This window comes from Helicoverpa armigera, chromosome 25 (genome assembly GCF_030705265.1).
Source record: "Helicoverpa armigera isolate CAAS_96S chromosome 25, ASM3070526v1, whole genome shotgun sequence".
NCBI classification, from domain to species: domain Eukaryota; kingdom Metazoa; phylum Arthropoda; class Insecta; order Lepidoptera; family Noctuidae; genus Helicoverpa; species Helicoverpa armigera.
In genome coordinates this window covers 370,555-392,254 of record NC_087144.1, presented here as the reverse complement: position 1 = coordinate 392,254, position 21,700 = coordinate 370,555, and the positions used below count along the sequence as shown (strand labels likewise).

At 38.1% G+C, this 21,700-nt stretch overlaps 1 protein-coding gene across 1 annotated transcript in view; it reads left to right on the top strand.

Moving 5' to 3' along the window:
- The window catches only part of LOC110374928 (uncharacterized), a 156,631-nt gene that overhangs the window by 4,410 nt on the left and 130,521 nt on the right, over window positions 1-21,700 (top strand). The gene's annotated exons all lie outside the window — the stretch shown is intronic.

The following is a 21,700-nucleotide window of genomic DNA, read 5'->3' as shown; positions in this document are numbered from 1 at the left end:
CTCTTGAGTTTCTTCAATATACATGCATGACATAATAAAGTTACGAAAAATATTACTTTTAAAGTCATTTGCGAAAAAAATAAGGGGTGGCCTGCCTTAGCACCAAATGTCATTGACACTACAGCCCTCATTTACCTTTCAATTATAATGTGTACGGAATTCGCTGTGACAAAATAACAGCACGTGTAAGTATGTAGGATTGTAGGTGTTCTCATTGACTCATCGAAAATATTCAATTGCCATTTCGTTTTCGTGTGAATCATATACATATATTGAATTGTTTTAAATGTTGTTGTTTGAATAATATCACGTGTTGGCATATTATGAGTGTTATGTATGACAGTAACGTCTGGAAATTTCTTTATAGCCATACCTAATCATATTTCTTCTAGCGTGTCTTTTCCTTTACACGTTGTAGCACTTTATATGGTGTCTTACTAAAAGCTTTGCCTTTGTATGAAGCCAAATTTTAGTAAAGACATTTCGATTTCTCAAGATTTACTTAATCCACAAATCCTGATTATGCCATCTCATTCCATACTTCCATCCCTCCTATCACTTATTTCTTTAAATACCTATCGGAACAACGGGTGCAAGAACAACTACAGCAGTAATACTTCGTAGTTCTTTGATTAATCTTTAATTCACATGTACGCGTATGGTCAACTTAGCAGCAATATTAGCTGAAGCTACCGCCCCTTTACGTTCGTACAGAGAATTTCATTAAATATCAAAGGGTCTTCAATCATCATTATAGGCATTCAAATACCTGCCTCTCATTATGACATTAAAAATAATAAACAATAATATCCCGCTGCAGTTTAATATAAGACAAATAATGGAAACTAGCGGGGTGAGCACACCTGCGGTTTGCACCTGGCTTATTATCGCTATTCATCGAACAGGGGTGGGTGGGAGCCATCCAATGTGCTCCCAGCTTAGGTTTTTGATGTAGAAAGCTGTGGGTGTTTAAATGCAAAGAAATAATGCACTAAAACAGAAACCATAGAAATTATTTATCAGAAATACAGTACGATTTACATATTTTTGGGTTTATAAGTCAGTGATCGCAGTATATTAATGTGTTCACAATGGCTAAATAATTCAAAATGACAGATTTACGCTTGAAACATTTAAATAGCTTTATTATTACAGTAAACATTGCGAAAATGTAATTTGCATTTCGGTTATGTAGCTTTAATTAAACCCGTATTTGTGTTGATTGTATTAATTAATTCAGTATTTCGACAATTTATCTGTACTATTCGCCGTAAGGCAACGGTACTGAGCCCGTAAAAGGCTGTGAGTACCATTAATGAGAGCTTTTTCGAAAGCTTTAGTGGTTATTTAATTTTGATAACAACAGCAGCCTTTTAAAGAAGCTGAAGGCTTGCCCCTCATGTTATTATGAATCCATAATAAAGTTGTAAATCATAACTAGTCAGTTAAATCGGAAGCCAGTATACACGCTTCTTGGCTCTACGCTGGTGTAGGTACGAACATTAAGCCCATGTTGTAAATTACAGCAAATTAGGTGTCAAAGTTCTCACTAATCTTTTTTCTAACAGCTACCATATTTTTTGCAGGTTCTTTAATCCCGCACATAAAATAAAAGCTAACGAATTCCGTAGACGCCCACTTAAATCAACTAATTACTTAAATGTCCGAGATTTTTTGCTCGGGAGCTAGACGATAGAAAAAACTTTGATGGCTACCAGCAGTTGAGGATTGCGTTCGTATTAAGATGTTTGAAGAATCTTTATTACTTGATTCCTTAGAAAGAAATAGCTATGAAGTTATCCATACTTAGAACACCTTTACTTCTCCTAGGTTTTAATGTTTGTATTAAATACAAACTTAGTCTAAGTTGAATTCAATATTTTTTCACTGAGCCTATTCTAAGCCTTATTGGATCAACATATTTCGTTGAAACGTGATAGAATTCTGGTCCCCTTCCCACATTTACATCTAAAACTGATCATATTTTCTCGCATTGGAGCTCTGTCGATCGATCAAACTCGTTTGGAAATATCTCGCCCGCCAAGCTACCGAGGTTTCAATTTGCCATATGTACTTAGATAATCTAAGTACCTGCCTATCTGTCAGGATACTCATGGAATACAGATCTGCCTACGCGTTCTCTTCATATTTTTGCTTAAAGTATTTTCTCGTGCCGTTTTGCCTGATCTTTCGTGGGTTTAATCGTATCTACGCATAATACGTCTATTTTTGTCAATTCCATAATTCCTACCTACATATGTTAGAGTATACCAAAAACTGTATTAAAGAAGTATTCAAAAATAAACGCCTTGATGAAGGTACTTATGGCTTAATGCTTTGAAAAGGTCATGAACCCTGTGTAAAAGCCTCGCTTTCCATTTTTGCTTGCTCCATTAACTTTGAAATATTATCATGGTGGGCTTTTTTATTTAGGCAAAAATGTCTGCTCGAATTACTCTTGACTGATATTTAATTCGCGGATACATATTAAAGCGGGTAGGCTTCCTGACTACTGTAATACCCCGTGACTTGGAAAATACTCCAAGGAGTGCCAGTTAATAGTGGGTGGAATACCCACCTTCTGAATAGGGCATTGGCTTACCTTTCACAGCATCCTCGATCTAATACGCCATATTACTTGTAGTTATATCGGGTGTAATACAGAGAATGGGCCGATTCATCAACCGCCTGACACTGACGGATTAGCGAACGAAATCCTTCGTGCGGCGGGGCCATTACATCCGCGGTTTAGCTGCACACCGATGCTGTGATACACTATGGTTTTTTCTCAATTTAAATTCCGAAGGAAATTGCCTCAAAGCTGACGAAGAGTTAGGTTGGAGTGTAGCAAAGGGTGTGCAAGGCTTTTGGGACTTAGAAAATTTTTCATAAAAAATGAAAATTTCTGAAAATGTCTAGTTTTTCATATCTATCGTATAGAATACCTAAAAATAAGACGAAAACCATCTGGGCACTTTTTGTCTAGGACCAAGGAGCCCCGCGTAGCGGGGCTCCGTCGACTGGCAACCTCGACTTAGGGCAACCCCGACTCGGACAGGTTAGGTTCGAAGGGGATGGAGTTATTTTACTGCCCAAGTCGTACAGCAATGTTTGTTTTGTATTACAATACATGTTCTGGGAATCAATTACTAAATTGTTGTATCAGGAATAAACAAAGAAGTATGTAAGCATGTTTGTTATAGCAAAGCTGACATTGTTCCTAAACGAGACTGCACTTAGTGGCAGGTGTACGCTCTAAACAGCGAAAGTGAAGCATTATGCAGTGCTTCGTAGCCCGACGGCGAGTGTTACTCCAAGTAACCAGTTCCAATGCAATTCATTGAGAGTATGTTGACCGCCATTCATACGGTTACTAGCTTGATTTATGAATTAATTCTATTATGTACGATACGGCCGGCCGTTGTGAAATGTCAGGTTATAGGCCAAGTCGTACGAGATAAGCGCTCTTATGTACTTGCTTGCTTATGTTTTCATGTGAATATTAGTTTATAACAGGCTTGAGACATTATTCATTAAATATAAGCACTTCTTGGTCACATGTAAGAGGGATCCTATGAATTAATAAATACTTGTTTAACTTTAATCATCGCTTCTATTGTCTGTGATTCCAACTTAGTTAATAAATGCTATGATAGAAACCTAGTAAAACTATAGAACAGTAATGACATTCACTGTAGTATAGCATGATAATATTTAGCGTTTCTTGTAAAATATTATCATTTTAACATTTGTTTGTAGAGAAATGCTTCTAGTGTTGAATGTCTCCAGAAATATGCAATAATTTACTTCATTATGAAGTGGGTACTTAAGTGTCGCATTAAACAATTTACATAACCAAGTGTTCACTTGAACCCATATCAAAATAGTTTAGTAATGAAGTAGTGGAATATACTAATGATAACAATCGGAATTCCTAAATTGTTCACTTGACAAGTGTAGGCCTTTATTGCAGGATTCTTCAAAATGGTTATGAAATGGTAAACCCAAATATACCTTAAGAATATTAAGGCAAGAGAGAAAAGTTTAGAATCACATTCTCGTTGCAATATTTAAGTAGTGCAGTTAATGTTGAACCGTAGAGGAAAATACGACATAGCCCATAATACATTGTTTTTTGCAATTTTCCATGCACTTACCCTAAGAATGCAAAGTTTATCGCGTGACGTCAGTAACACTGACAGTCGATCACATAGGTTCGTTACGATGCGCGCACACATACTCACATCTATTTAGGACAATAGGTTGCGTTCACGTACACCAATAACGTATGCATGTGTGCCACATTTATATTGGGTTACCACTTAATATAGTCGACATTTATTATGCTTTTTATCCCTTGGATAATGCTTAAATGTCAATGTTATATTTAGTTAGTTTGCATGCTGCAGTCACATGACTATCATATTAACTTTCCTTGTTTATATGGAGAACTTGGTCTTTAAGAACTTTTATCGGAGCTCTAATAGATTCGTAATCTATAAATACTAGCCAGCAAGCGTTTCCATTGTCATTGTCCCAATATGCCATCCATCGACACTGAATTCTGAAATCTGCTCCACAAAGTGCTCAATGTACTAAGCTTATATGGTACAGAGACCTGAGCATGCAGGCTTAATCCTAAAACGTTAATCGGATTTAGAAGATCGGATCAGTCAAATATTTTTTGCTGGTAAAATATCAACGTATTGCTCTGATACTGTATTTTGAAGTTTTTTTTATCGGTTTTTGAAATGGTATCCGTATATAAATACCAGACGTTTTGTAGTGGTGGACTAATAGAATTTGATCTATGTAAGCTGCTTAGTGGTCATGTAGTTGCTTCAAATGGCGAAGCCGAAAAAACACTGGATACACGATGCCAGTATTTGTCCAATGCATTTTCGCGGAATATTATGATTTCATCGCTATATGTTTTGTGTGTAATTTTGATGGGTGCCTTATCAGTGTAATATTGTTAGTTGTATCGCTATATCTTATCTGGCGGTGGGGCCATCTGTCTGAATCGTGCTCGCTCAGCGTCACATATCACGACTGCGGTCTACATTGTACAGTTGGGCACGCACGGCTCTGCATTGTGGCTGCGGGCACGCGTGCTTGTGCAACTTTGTGCGGCTTTCATAAAAACCGGTTGCAACCGACAAGCCTTCGAAAAAAGGCTGAGATTGTCAAGCGCTTTAGTAAGCGTGGCTATCAATGCTCGCACCTCAATGACTAGATGGAAAGAGGATAGCAAATCGTTAAAGCAGTAGTCTCCACTTTTGCCTTTCTCATCTATTCCCATGTTGAATGTAGTCATTGCCCAAAGCTGAGCAGTTTCGGTACAGTTCGTGTCTCCCAGTTGATTCAATGCGTTCAAAATTCGCACATGGTCATACCATGTAGGGTCGGCACGTTATCTGCAAGGAACCATCTGTGGCAGTCGTGTGCGCTTGCGACCATGCATCACGACTCGCGACATTGTCGTCATTAGGTTTCAAACGTGTTTGCTTTGTCAGATCAGAGGTTCGCTGAGGAGTGCTTGTTCAGCTAAGTCTTTGAACATGTTTTATGTTCTAATGGCTTGCGGTACTCGATGTGAGTCAAGGTTGCTTTCCAGTAAAAGGAATTGTATTTCTATCGGTTAGGGTTGCCAAGAAATATTGCAATTTCCTTTCATCGAATTTGTTATAAAATCAAAGTCCAGTCGTCGATTGTATGAATAATTCAAAATTATAATAATTTTTGTTCGCGACCTTACCCACTACTTGGTCCCCTCTGTCGCTCGGCTTAAACACACTCGGAGATAACAAGTCAAACCTTCTTGACCCCGTATAATCATCGTTCGCTGCACCCACACATAGGCATTGCTCATTCTTGTATGAAATTCAAAGAGGTCCTTAGAGGATTTGCTTCCAAATCATGGGACTCCCTGTACTAATAAGCTAAGTCTTCCTTATCATTATTTGGAGTACGTAATTGGGTCAAGTTGAGATTATTAAAACTGGATAAATCCTTCCTGTTTATCTAACTTGATCCATTCCTTACTTATTTTTATACGAGGTTTAAATAAGTTGAATGTCTAGAATAATTTGAACTAGGTGTATACTGCCTCTGCCCATTGGGTAGCTAATCCTTGCTGCAACTAATCAGTATGATCACAGTCAGTATGTAACGCATGTGTATCGTGACGACACGCCCAGATACATAGTATCGTCAGCGAATGGGCGTTTGTTTAGCTCATTATCTTAGCCGCGGCCGAGATCTGCTGCCAACTGCCGCACACTATCAAATGCCTTGCATACATAATAGCTCCTATAGTTGTCACTTCTAACCTACTTAGCCTATTCAGAAGTTAGGGTCGCTTTTTGTTTTGAAATGACGTCATGCCCCTGCAATAGCTTCAGCGTATTTGGGGACGACGCATACAAAATAATGACGTCACTCGTCTACAATCTTTGAATAGTTTATCTTCATTGTCCTAGTGTTTAATCAAATACGACTATATAGCATTCATCTTTCAGCCTCCTTGATTGATGTGAAATTTTCTTTTTATCTCATCGTTGCCTTGCATTTTACATACATCGATATGAAGATACTACGTGGTGGTATTTGGACCAGATTTTTCTTTAAAGCATCATATATAGATAGCACAGTAGACCCTATAACCCAATTGTCAAAACTGAATTTAATACGAGTGGACTTCTGTTTGTATTTATATTTGTCATCGGATTCAGCTGGTCTACTTCCCATGTCAATAGTAAGGGTTGCCACGGTAACAGTACACGGCCCATAATACTACATGTTGGTATATCCTGTAATTAACTGCTATGATTGTGGCTTGTGGTGACAGACCACAGACCGATACCCGCTATACAATACAATAGTATGTAGCTACATATGCACTGACTTTTGATATTAATTAATCATTAGATATGGCAAGGGCCATATAATTCTATGTAACTAATTGATCCTAGTTTGTTGTCGGTGAATTGATTTAATATTTTTCCTCAATACCTATAAAATGAACTCGAGGAATTTCAATAATTTAATGCCGGTTTCATGGTAAGTAATGAATGATGTTACTGGGAAGCTTTTAATGATATTTTCCATATCTTTCGTAAAGTATATGAAGTAAGTTATAATCGAAACGAATCAAATTCTTTCTTTTAACTTGGTGGTGATATTCCTATTTACGAAACAAATACAGCCTCTATTGTAGTCACATCCTGAATTTGATCTATCAATGAATTAGCGAATGTTTGCTCACCTTAATAATGTGAGACATCCACGTGTAACACATTGATACAATTATTAGATTTAGTAAAGGTAGTACTAACGTCACCTAAGGTGTTACTTGAATTATCATGTAAGTAAAGAATTCAATCAATGCCAGTCATAGTGATAGAGCAGATTTTGGCCAATCCCAGGCTTCTTTGAAAAGGGTGTGGGTTCTGATCGAATATAATATTAACGCCTACTTTAATGCGTTAATTGAACGTGGCTTGGAGGTGTGACAAGAATGTTGTACTTCATAGTTGGGGACTTGTATCTATGGGGAATTGTAAAGTGGAACAAAGTTTATTAGGCCAGACATAAGACGTTCTTCACGATAATTTTGGAGTATGGTTTCCTCAGATATACAGTTGATCTTAAAGGTGTTTATTTATTGTAAAGTTATGGCATTCAACTTGAGTATTAGCTGGAACCGGTTTTGCAATAAGCTAATGGTCTACAGGTCCTAACGGATTGCTCTGATTGCTTCTGACAACCGCCTTCCGATAACCGGGAGTGATGGCTGACACCTGCGAAACTGGATCAATAAAAAGCTTATTATTACGAAAAAAATGTTTGCAGAATGCAGTCTTCTTATAAACTTGTAGAATATTATAATCTCCCAGTTGAACAGCTGTGTCGGATTCTACGCGGATTAAAATACTTGAAGAACTCGTATAAAATTTGCAACTTTGTATGAATAAATACTATAAAAACTTGGCTGAGCAGTAAATCTGACGTGAGGTCTCCTCGTCTTTATGCTGGCTGTATGAGGTTTATGTCTTGAAATGGCACTGAGAAAAGATTTTCTGGAAAAATTCTGTTGAAGAGGCTTTATAAATATTCTAGTTGTTTTGGTTCTGGACCCTAGAGTTAAATCATTACAAGTATATTTTTCATCACATTTTCTGCTTTGTCTAATACTCAGAGATGCGTCAGATATACGAATGCTCTGTTTATAACACAAATCACGTAATTTTCTTAATCCGTTATTCCTTAGTTTCTGAGTAAACTTTACGTTCTCTAATTAACATCATTCATAAAGGTCTCGTGTGTCATAAAAACGCGAACTGACTAGCTAATGTGGAAATAACCCGTGCGGTTTTATTAAATGTACCTATATTATTTGTATTTTGAATAAAATATTAACATACAATGTCTGGTTTCAAAGACGCGAATTTACAAACTGGGACAATATGAACTAGATGTGATAATTATGTAGATTTGATTAATGAAGGCCAGGCCGGGTCAGAGGTCTTGAAGGCGGCTGAAGAACAGGTCGTGAGTTCAATTCCTGGGTCTTGCAAAGTAGCGCGGTATGCAGTGTACTCAGATTCAGATTTATTCATGATATATAGTATGATTATTGGACAGTTGTAAACGATGCATGTTAAATACCACTTTAGTGTGATACCCTCAGAACTTATAAATTAAATATCTATTAATCACTAAAACATTATTCAAAACGTTTAATCACTGTATCGGTAGTCGATAGCGAAGCCATTAACGGGAAGCGTCATGAATTTTTATTTACGTTTATTAAAAATTCAGATATTCACTTTGCCCGCGGCGATTTTGAACTATGACCGGGGTGACCCCGGCCATTTATCTGTGGGACCTATCGAGTGTCGTTAGCGTGACACGCCCACGTCTCGTGTCCGTCGAGTCTTATGTAACAAGTCATAATTACTTGTGTGAGACTGGCCCACGACTTGACTCTTACGTTTTATGCGTGATTGGTCATCTTCAAGTCCTGCCTTTGATCATCTTCAAGTCCTGCTTTTGCTGATTTATTGTTACGCTAATTAGCCAAAGTTTCTGTATTGCATAGTAGTCACGTCTTGTGTGGATAATTGCAGAGTTTACTTACAGAATATGTAAAATAAAGACAAAGAAAAAAACAGTAATTTTGATGTAATGAGGTGCTATGATCGCTTTCATACAAAGAAAGCATAACTCCTCGCGAATGCGATGTTATTCCATGTAGGAAACGACGTGAACGCAGCTGAAGTCGGAGTTCCCGAGATCCCATTGTCACAAATCTATCTCTAAATTTAAAGAGTAACGAACGTACAGACAAACATTTGATATTTTATGTTAACAAAATCAGACATAATATTCACCACAATACCACCAAGCTCTAATTTCTTAAGCAAAAAGATTTAAGCTATCCACGTTTCCGAGAATCTTATGTGTGAAATGTATGTCACACTTGCTAAATGACTCAGAAATGTGCGTCAAAAGATTCTTCCCCGTCTCACTTTATGTTATTTATTAAGGACTCGATAATTAGTTTAGTAGCAATTCGATATGATGTCGAAATTGAAAGTTTGTATCTTCTGGTAGTAAATGTGTATATATTTTAGCACAATTTGATGCTTTGATTGGTTCAATCTATTTTCGGGGTCGTAGGTGTGTACCTATCTTGTTATTTATTGTTATTAGCGAGTTTTCAATGTTTACAGTTAAGGTTTTCTCCCTTAACAGGCGGAAACCAGTGAATCTCTATTTACAATCTATCCGTTGAGTTGAGACCTACCTTTTTCAAAATAAAATCACCAGTTTTTGTCTGGAACGTCCAAAATGTTCCCTTAATAAGTGTACCTAGCATTTACCATGACCTTACAGCAGTTCCAACGATATTTCGCTCAGTCAATCGATTCGATGTACAAACACTGTTTATTCTGAATCAGCCTGATTAAACGCAAGACCGGTGTGCCGATGCAGATACAGGGCTGCTGCCTTATTATTGTAATTCGATTATATCGATTATTCGCCAAGACTTGGCTAATCACCCATGCGAGTGTGAGGTTCGAGAATTTCATTGCTACTAGAAAAACGTAATGAAATTAAATTGCCAAGACGAATCGGCTTTTCATAGGTGTTAGGAAAGATAATCACAAATTTATTTAGATTACAAATTCTTCGTTCAGTACCAATTAGCCAAATAGAAACAGCGTGGAACATAACACCAATCAAAGACAGTAACTAGAAAGTACTGCCTTAAAAAAAAAACAGCCACCCGATCTCCCAATAGCCAAATTGACTTATTTCATTCCGAAGTCGGCTTCCCGTCCTAACGTTTGGAACGCGAGCCAATTTGAAACACCAGGCTTGACAGATGGAAAGTCGTGCCTATGGTATTGCGGTCTAGATTGGCACACAATGGAACATATTTGGTTTGACAATGTTCCAAAATCGCCGTCTGCCTTGATTAGAGCTCTGTATCAAGTTTTTTTTTGTATGAAGACGGTTTTTGTTTGCTTTTTTTGCCGATTAATGATATCGATCTCTGATACCATATTACAATTTGCATTTTTGAATTTCTCAACTAATTTAAGTTTCTGTTTCTAACCAAAGTGTGCCAAATAAAATTTCAACATTGTCCCGCTTTTACGATGTCTATATTGAAATAACAAAAAACTGCGCAAGAAATGTCTGAGATAAAAAGCACACTGGAGACATTTGGTTCGCGTATATTTTCTTTATAGCCCCCAGTGCATTTGCCGCGGCTGAGTAGCGCGTAATGTCTCCAGATAGGACGAGGGGGCGCAGCCCTAAGCAAACACCACAATGATGCTGTATACACTGCTGTTAAAACAATGTCTAAAATAAATCAATATCCAATCACAACGGACCTGCGTAGTTTTCGTTTGCGGTCGTTGAAATTTGGGTCAGCGAATAAAATTGTAATACGATATATTTCAATCGATACAACCCGATGCGGGCTTTAAATCCGATTGTTTCTATCCATTGGATGGCTTTTAATTTTAAAGGGAATTATGTAACGGTTTCCCAATTTGCGATTTCACATTTATTCGTGTGTTCAGTAGCCCCAATCGAAACACATTTGTGTCGTTTTTCATTTCCGCGTTAATTACGTCCCATTGAACACTGATTTCTTTTTAATTTAATGTAATTAAGAGAGTTGTATTGATAAATTCTCCGAATTGTTAATTAATTGTTTTATTCTCCCGTCCTTCAGACCGTATTGAGTGGTACTTTCGGCAGTCTTTATGTACTTTACGACTTGGCTTTACTGAAGTTGGAACAGAGTTTTGTAACGTTTCTGAGAATTTCTGTTTTTTCCGAATGTTGAAATGAGCACGATCCATTGGTCACAGAACCTTGAACTACGAAGCGATAAAGAAAATTAGTGCGTCACGACAATATAGGGCCTCCCAGGAGACGGCGATTTATCTCGCGCACATTCGCAGGAAATGAACACCGAACACATTCTAGATTCCTGATAAAATCTAGATTGCGTTTATCTGGAATTTATGTCGCTCGGAAATCGGAGTTTAAGCTCCACATAAAGCAATCTATAGATTGCCTGGATTTTAGCGAGTGTCGGGTACATTTGCGCAGCGGGCGGCCGGGGCTTCACGTGTCGCCTTTCTATGAAATGTTACATTGTTATAGAAAATCAATAGTAAACTACCATCGCACGATTTAGTTCCATCGATTTTCTATCCTTTCGTAACATTGAGTCGACGCACTGCAACTCTACGTTTATTTTTTATCAGTGTAGAACTTGTGTAGTCATTTCCAGGTGACTGCCTAGGCGACAGACACACCCACCATTTTTTGCAGCAAAACGAATCACTCCCTACATTTCACGATAAGTTTAGTAACCCAGGAAGCATGGGTATTACTGATAGCTGAATAAACGATTGAACACAGTTTTGAGTTTCAATGACTAGGCGAATCTTTTTTTACATAACCTTTAGTTGCAAAAAGTTTTTTTGCACCGTGTTCACCCATTGTTGGTCGTTTTCGTCATGTTAGCCTCGATCTCAAGGTCTGCTTGCAAAATGCTGCCGAGCCTCCGTGCCGCCACTTGGTTTGCGTAAAGATTGTGCCAATTTTTATACATTTCGTGTGGGAATCGCAATGCATGATATATCTGCTTCTGCAGTAAAATGTTTTTCAAAACGGTTTCGGCGATTTATGGTGCTGTTCTTGATAAATGGTTTTTGTAGATATATGCGATCCCGGTTTGTTTTGTTTCGCGGACCGTGACGCGGCCGATTGGAATGTGAAATATTATGATACGTATTTGCGACCGATGACCGAGGCTGGGTTCGGTGGTTACATGTACGGCATTATTTTACAGAAATTTATTTTATTTATTTATTTATAATACTTTTTGCACAAATAGTACAATGGCGGACTTAACGCCTTAGGCGTTTTCTCCCAGTCTACCTTTGGGTGGTGGGGAAATAGCAGTGGTAGGTGCAGTTTTTAATACAATCTACATGCAAAGAGAAAAAAAAAAAATATATATATATATATATAGAATATATGGACAATAATACATAAAATATATACATACATACATACATATTACATTTGCCATGAATAAAAAAAGAATAGAAAAAAAAAAACTATGGTAGCGATTCTGCCAATTTCTTGTGAATGTGGTCGCGTAGTTTCTTTTTAAAGGAATATCGACTGTTAACCATCCTGATTTCCAGAGGAAGCTCATTCCACAGAAGAATGGATTTTACGAAAAAGGAAGAATGAATGATGTCTGAACGGTGAGTAGGGCAGTGCAGAAGACGATTATTTGAAGAACGAAGATTTTTGGAATGTTGAGAACACATATATTGGAAGTGAGGAGTTAAATAAGAAGGTGAAGTGGGAGAATGTAAAATAGAGAAAAGAGTAGTTAATGCCCTCATCACACGTCGTTGTCTTATCGGTAGCCATTTAAGTTGCGCTCGATACGCTGACACGTGATCGTACTTGCGGAGGTTAAAAACGAATCGAATGCAATTGTTGAGAAGCCGGTCGAGTTTATTGAGCAGATCTGCATTCAGGTCATAGTAGCAAACATCACCATAGTCGATTATTGGAAAGATTAAGGTTTGCATAAGCGTCTCCTTAACCTTGAACGGGAGAAAATTTTTCAAGCGATAGAGGAACCGTAGCGTGCAAGTAACTTTCTGACTGACAGCTGCAACCTGTGATTGCCAATTTAGCGTAGAGTCAATGTGTAGGCCAAGATTTTTCACACTGCAGCTGTACGGAATAAGGATACCATTAAAAACTAAAGGTGGTAAGCCAAGACCATCAACCCTGCTCATAGCCCTCGAGCCCCCAATGATAATAGCTTGACACTTGGTAGGGTTAACCTCCACCCCAAACCTGTCAGACCAATTCTTCACCACTTCCAAATCTGCATTAATTTTGTCAAGCGTGTCAATCAAGTCAATGGCCTTGGTGTGTCGATAAAGCTGCAAGTCGTCGGCATAGAGATGATACGAACACTGAAGCTCGAGAGTGAGTAGATTTATAAATATCGAGAATAAAAGAGGTGAGAGTATGCCGCCTTGTGGAACACCAGCATTCAAAGTACACCAAGTTGATGAGCCTTCATCCACCCGAACAGACTGCTGGCGATCCCGAAGATAAGAAGAAAACCAGTCTAATGCTTTAGAAGAGACCATCAAGTGGGATAGGATAGATAATAAGATATCATGACTGACGGTATTGAACGCATTCGAGAAGTCGACTAAAACCAGTACTGTCAGGTTAGCGTCCTCCGTGGCCCATCTAATATCGCCAGTCACTTTGAGGAGGGCAGAGGAAGTGCTGTGGCCCGGCCTAAACCCAGATTGTAGTGGGCTCATAAGTTTATTAGTATAAACAAAACGCGCAAATTGCTTATGAGCACAAGCCTCAAGCACTTTGGACAAGAAGGGAAGAATAGAGATTGGACGGAAATGATTGGGGAGAGTGGGGCTGGAAATTTTGGGAAGAGGGCGTACGTAAGCTTTTCGCCAAAGCAAAGGGAAAGTTCCAGAGAAAAGGGAATAGTTGACAATGTGGGTGATAACAGGAAGGATCGGGACAAGGATGGTAACAATCATTTGCCGACTGATGTTATCACATCCCATCGCTTTTGACTTAATGGACAGGATAATTCTTCTGATCTCTCCCTCATCGACTGGCTGAAAAGTAAAAGGATCAATATTGGGACGCGTTAGACGTGATATAAAATTGAGGGTATCCTGTTTGGTTAAAAAATCCAAATTGGAAGAAGTGCTGAATTGATTGTTTAAAGCATCTAAAGTAATCGAACTAGGTATGTCTAAATGTCGCGGTTTGCCAATACCCAAAGTCCCTAAGAACTTCCAGATATCGGCAGAAGTCGATGATGAGACATTGCTTAGTATATGGCGGCGTTTAGCGTTGCGTATCATCAGATTACACCGATTCCTAGCAGCCTTGTATAGAGCCCAGTTTTCGTCCGTACGCTCCCGTTTAAACTTGCGAAACGCACGGTCCCTCCTACGCATGGCAATCTTGATGAGACTGGTCATCCACGGTGCTGGTGGTCGTTTTACCCTTACCTTTTTAATTGGTGCATGGACATCGTACAGCTTGTTCACCAAATTGTTAAAAATGGTGACCTTGTCGTCTACTGAATCAGCTGTCACCAAAGGCGTCCAATCAATATTAAAGGCGTCCTCAAGCAACCGATCAACATCCATGCGTGCGAAGCACCGCCTATGCAAAACCTTAGTCTTGGGCTTAGGAGGTTTAAGGGTATAGGAAAGGAAAATGAGGTCGTGATGAGAAAAGCCAGGAGCAAGATATTGACCGTGAGAGGAAACAAGGGATTGGTTGGAAATTATCATTACATCCAGCCAGGAATCATCACCGACCGTGGATCGGTGAGTAGCCTGGAGAGGAAGTACAGTTAAGCTGGATGATTGTACAAGGTGCAGGAGTTTACGGGAACGAGGTGAGTTGGGAGTTAGGAGATTTGTGTTAAAATCACCCATGATGATGTAATGCGCATACTCTGAACCCAGCGATTCTAAAACCGATTCAAAATCAGTGAAGTAGTCAACACAAGGGGGGCAGTAGACAACACCAACGACAGCTTTGGCCCCCTTGACTGAAACCTCAAGAAAGAGATATTCAGCACTAGCTAGAGGTCCAGACGAACTGGCCAAAATCCTATAAGAAAAGTCTGATCGAAGGTAAATTGCCACTCCACCCCCTCGTCTCCCAAGCCGATCATTCCGAATAAGAACGAAGCCAGGAAGAGAGTACGAGGTGGACAAGAGATCTGGTTTAAACCAGCTCTCAGAAATCAGGATGGCGTGAACATTACTATTACTAAAGGTGACGACGAGTTCACTGTAGTGACTCGGGACACTTTGAGCATTAATGTGACATACATTAAAAGCTTTATTGCATTGCTGGAATTGAGTTTTCAAAGTATCTCCGAGGGTTTCAGGTAATGAGCAGAAACTATCATCATTCTCCAAGGATTCATTAGCAGAATGAAAACTATCACTATCAGAACTCATAAATGGCAAATAATATATATAAAATAAATATTTATAAGTATATAAAACTAAACAACTAAAACTAAATAAAAAAATAAATTGACTGTTTTAACTACTTCAACTCCACCCGCCAGCGAACACCAATAGATATTAAAACAATGAAAAAATAAAAAAAGATAACAGTAAAAATATAACAAGAACAGGAAAAAATATACTAAACCGTTGAAGAAAGCAATGATAGCAAAATACACAAAAACAAAGAACACGGAATTTTTACACAATTACCTAGTAACAAAAATTAAAACTGCCTTGAATAAAATTATAAAACGCACATAATTTTATCTGTGCAAGTTTGACACACGGCTGACATTTGACATTTGTTTGACATGACATTCAGTTTATTATGAAAGTAGGACATAAAAAGGAAAGAATATGATATAAATAAATATTTTCTTGAGGGTAAAATAAGATTGAAACAGAAAACGTGAACTAAAACAGCAAGAGAGACATTGAGTTACATTATATGAACCAAAATATCAAAATAAGCAAAAGGAAAGAATATTTGAATATGCACTATGAAGAAATTAGAGAAAGAAGTGAGTATGTTTAGGTGATAGTTACATATTATCCAGTTGTCCGGTGCCACTATTGAAATGCCAGTCGTCACATACCTAATATAGAAATGGTTTCAGGTCAACCGGTCGAGGATGCATCAGATTTCGCCGGGTACTTCTCCAGAAGCGGTTTCAGTTCCTCCATAGACGAAATCCTATGACGGGTCCCATCAGAAGTCCTGACGACAATCACACCGTCCTGCGACCAACATGACCGCATTCCGAAGTGCTGCCTGGCCTTGGTGAAGATGGACTGCCTGGTCTTCGTCAAGAACTCTTTCACCGAGATTTTAGTCCCCTTCAGGCCAGTCTTCGCCTTCCATATTGCTGACCTGACATCCAGACCAGAGAACCTTACAAGGATAGGCCTCGGGTGATCCTTACTAGGACTACCCAGCCGATGTGCCACTCTTATATTTGAGACTGCAATGTTTTTGAGAGCCAGTTTGCCATTAACTATGCTCAGTATAGTGGCAGTGCAGTCCTCGGTATCAGCTTCGGGAACTCCTTGGAAGATTAGAGCCTTCTTCCGGTGCCTCATCTCCAGACCATCAATATGTAGAAGGCACTCAGCAATTTGTTTCCTGAGCAATCCAAGAACACTGTAGATGAGCTCTCTAAATGCCCGGAACTCTTCTGCAACCTTAGCCACAGTATCCTTAGCGGGTCCAGCAGCCTGAATTTGAGCACCAAGTTCATCCATCTTCCTGGTGAAGTTCTCCTCAAGACTCTTCTGAATAGTTAATATCTCCGAAAGCTGTGACATCTTGTATACTTTTATATTGTGCCTTATGGTAGTGAAATTAATTTAGTGTTGTTTGGTGATGTGGCGGGTGGTTCCAAAATGTGTGTTCAATTATTACATTGACTACTGTAAGTATTATCAAACACAGATGTAACAATTTTACACAGAAACTATTGTAAATACTATTAAATATTAATTTTAAAAGCTCAGAGACTCTGAGAAATGTTTTGACTTTTTGGACACCTACCCCCAAAAAATCGTTGCGCTTAGCGGTGTACAGGGAGCCTCGTGCAACCGCAACACGTTACCATCGCATTATTATAATCCCTTGCGGTTCCTATACATTGTTCCTTCGTGCTTAGCTACTCAATGGATGTCGAAACTCCAGCATTTGTTTAAATTGTCCATTTGTTTGCTGAACGACAAAAACGAGTTGAACTTCTCGTCCCATATATGCACTCGTAATTTACGCGTCGATTCTTTGACAGCACTTAATTACTGAAAGGAACTGTAACGAGCAATATCGAAAGGATGGTACAGAAGACCCACTGTAGTACAATTGTTCGAAATAAAAAAGGAAAACGTAAAGGGTTAGATAGATATTGACAGTGGGATGTTTTGTTCCCAGGTTGGGATGAGGTCAAAAAATAAATTGGAGCAATAAAGTAATGTAGTTAGCTCCGTCGGTTTTGGTTTAAGTGTTAAATGACGTGGACATTCTGTACATTGGTGTGTATTGAACCAGCTCACTAAACAATAAAAAGTCGAAACATTTTTACGACGGGTTTTATTACAAGACTAATTTTATGGTTCCGATCTAGTTCGCGAGTTCTTATGATGCTCCTGTCATAATTGTATACAGTTGTTCGTCAGTTTTAGCCGGTCCTGCTATTTTTGTAACTATTATGATGTGTTTATGTCGCCAGTTTATAATACATATGAATCCAGTAGCTCGGTAGATCTTTGTCAGACATCTAGCAGATATTGAATAACTTTTTATTGTTGATTAAATACTTCGCGTTCAAAATGGCAGCCGCGGTTTGTTTTATGGAACTATAAATGACGATATCTATTTAAATTTCTGCAAAAAATCAATGTTAAAAACATGTAATTCATTTCGTAACGGCTTCGCAGCGCCGGCCGGCGGCCCACATTTTTATTCCAGAATTTACATTGTCGTAAAATACGCCCCACGTAAACCACTGTGTAATAAAAATGACTAATATTCCAATAATTCTTGCTAAAATGACAGCTTGGAGTGGTTTCCACCAGGGTTCAGAGGTCAGACTTCCAGCTACCTTAGTATCCAATCCTGCTTGAAGGTTGAAGCATTTATTACCAGTTGGGACTTTATTTCCTCGAAGTTCTTATCTTCTAGTAGTTTTTGCATGAATTTCTTGATTTATAAGCTATAACCCAATTCCAGTAATCAGAGTTTTACGGCAGTTCACCCGAAAGACCTGAATGACTCATCGCGTATAATGGCCGTCCTAATAACTGTAATTAAGTTTAGAGCATACTTAAAAAGATTGTTAAATCATTATGACTTCCTTCTACTTACTGTTATAATTAATCGGTGACGCATAAGCCATGATCATCATCTTCCTGACATTCTATTGCACAAATGTATCTTGGAGATATTTCTTCAGGATGCTTTTTGGTGAAAGTATGTCTCTGGCAAACTTCGTTATATTATGTAGTCTTGAATTAATATATTGAAATGCTGCTTTTGAGAGGAATCCTTCAGTCTAGTGAATCATTTTGAGTTTTATGTGGAGTTTCCTCGAGATGCAGGTATCTCGCTGATTTTTTTAAACTCCACCAATGTTTGCCGAGAAAGATGGTCCTTCCAGCCGACAAAAATAAAACAATGTGGTCTCATTTATCAATCTTGTTTACTCGGAAACTTGACCGAGGAGATATCATGACATCCTCTGTCACATACAACATAACATTGCGTTCATTCATAATGAACTGTCGATTTCACGAACATGGAACAATTAAAGTAAGTACGTTAAAAGAATTTGCCACACACGACCAAATATGAATTTCGAAAACAGCTAGCTAATATCGTGTTTCTTACTTAGAAAACTTCAATGTTTTAATGTGTGACGAATGTCTCAAGTGTTTTCGAAAACGTTTAAAATATAGTAAGTTGAATGGTTCCTGAGAAACGCGGTACGAGGCCGGATGGCAAAATAAAGTATTGTGTGGCTTAAGTAAATATTTGAAAACTATTAGCTGTGGGCACGGTGATTTTGTGGGGAGAGTAAACCGTTGTGGATGGTTTCTCATCGGTTAGTTATAATGGAATGGGAATAAGGACCCTGGAAGGTGTCGAGAGAGCAAAAAGGTTAAAGCAAGCATTTGCGATGTCTTTGGTTTTATTTTGTTAAAAATTGCTCAGCACTAAGGGATCTTCTGGCGTAGCTAGGTCTGGCTTCTTCTAGCATCATAACAGCTATTATGATTTGTTCTTTCGCGTTGTCTGAAGCCTCTAAAGTAGCTGCGTCCGAATTGAGGACCTCCTCCATTTTGAAAATCGGTTTATACATATGCATATTTATCATTCAACGAAATGGTCTTCATTCAACATATTCGCTTTGCCATCGAGAATAACCAGAATATACATTTGTGTAGTGTACTTATCAAATCTGTTTAATTATAAATCCGATTAGAAATTCCAGGTATTAGTTATTAAAACCATATCATGAAAATTACACTGAAAATTGAAATTATTCCTATATTCTATACCTGTGCAGTTCCGATATTCGTCAAAATCAAATTAATGATAGAATTTGACGTTGTCGTTATACAGTAGTACTGCAGTATAGTGACGCATTCATTCCGACTGATCGACAATACACCGGCCATTGTAACCACACCCGTTTCATAATAATTTGCATTGTATTTAATGCTTTATTGATAATTTTGTATTTCACGTTTGTTTTAACAGATTTATTGAAATAATTGGATACTTAATTAAGTTTAATGGATAGTGAAATTTATTTGTATTTTGTTATTTAATTACCTCTGTTCAGATTGAATGATTTACGCAGTATTTTTACTGCATTATGATAATAATTTGTAGGTAATGGCACCCATGTATGAAGCCTTGTAGATCTGAAATCCCATGATTGAACAAAACTGTCTCATTTTGGGCTACAAAACTACAGTATCGCAATAAGAAACATTAATGACTTGCTAGAGCCAACAGTAATATTTTTTGTGCATACATTCTGACATGACAAACGCGAAGTCTGTCTGGCACGCCTCTAGCATTGTATGAAGTATTGTAACATATCGACTCATCATTCAAGAAGACGGAAACATATTACCAAGGAACTGATTGATTTAATAACCTGTCCTATTAGACATATTTTTTTTGTCGTCTGTCTCCAGTCATGCTAGCCTTTTGAAGCCAAACTGCAAAACTAATTAATTGCCTACGTCGAACGATCAATAAAAGTAATTAAAAGTAGACTGAATAAACTGGATTTACCATTTTATCGCAGTAGGTATACAACCGAAATATGAGCGAAATTTAATTTGTTATGACTGTATATTCGCAAAAAAAGCGCAATAACTACAGTTGTAAAATGTACAGCTTTAAATCAAATCATTTTGATTAATTAATCCAATTTCGTTCCGAACCAATCAGTCAAGCTTTTCGTTCATTAGTGTGCGTGGTACACACACATTGAAGAGCTCATACAGATTCACATTGAGGGGTTGAAAACGCGTGTTTTAGTAGGGAGGAAAAGTTCAGTAACTGTTCAAGGACCTCCGGGAAAGTTGGGACTTGCCATTGAAATGTAGGGTAAAGGTCGTGCTCAACTCAGCTGTTGTAATAAACTTCACGATACGGGAACAGATGAAGTTGTTTAAGTGTTCATGTATTGATTTGAAGGTATAAAACTACCGAGTATTTATTTAACAATTAACACAAGGAGCTATTTTTTCATAGGAAGGCCTTTTTTCATCCAGATAATATTTGATTTCATCCACAAAAATACGTACATATTTTTAACAAGCAAAAGAGAAATACGGACAAAACAGAAAAAATAATTCAGTCAGACAGCGCGAGCTGTACGCTGAATGGTTTTATTTTTTCTATTTTATGTTTATTGCACATGCCGATTCCCCACGCAGACAGAACAAAACGGCTGTAAACAAACCTAATAAAATATGAATAGTGTTTGCAAAGGTTTTGTTTGGAGATCAGACGTCAGAAATAGCATAGACGTAGGTATCTACGTCTTCTGGGTACACGAATAGTCTTATACACAATTGTATATCTTTGCTTTCCTAAAGCTGTGTTTAAAAAAACACATCCTATTGTTAATCATATTTGGGATTCTAAACCTACTGAAATCAAACCCTAGAGGCGTGATTTCCAGTCTCCTTTTGCGTTCCAATACTACTAAAACGGTGTAGACTGTTAATGAACAGGGAAAACCTAGCAGGTACTTGCTAAACCAAGAAGGTCAGACGTAAGTCACGGTGAAGTTAACCTAGTAACTGCTGATCCGAGGATTAGCACAATTAGGCTAACCGGTTAGGAGGCGCGTCTGCTTGCTAGATAGCGTCAGAACAAATATTGGAGGTTCAAGGTTTTCCTTGGAACTTTTAACGGATGTTGTCTGTCTCTAAGCCGTCTTGTTTCACTTGGATTCCAAAATCACGTACATTTGTACTTAACTTTCCCGAATACTGCTAGAAATATAGAAATTGTATAGCTGACTACGCCATTGATGTATTGT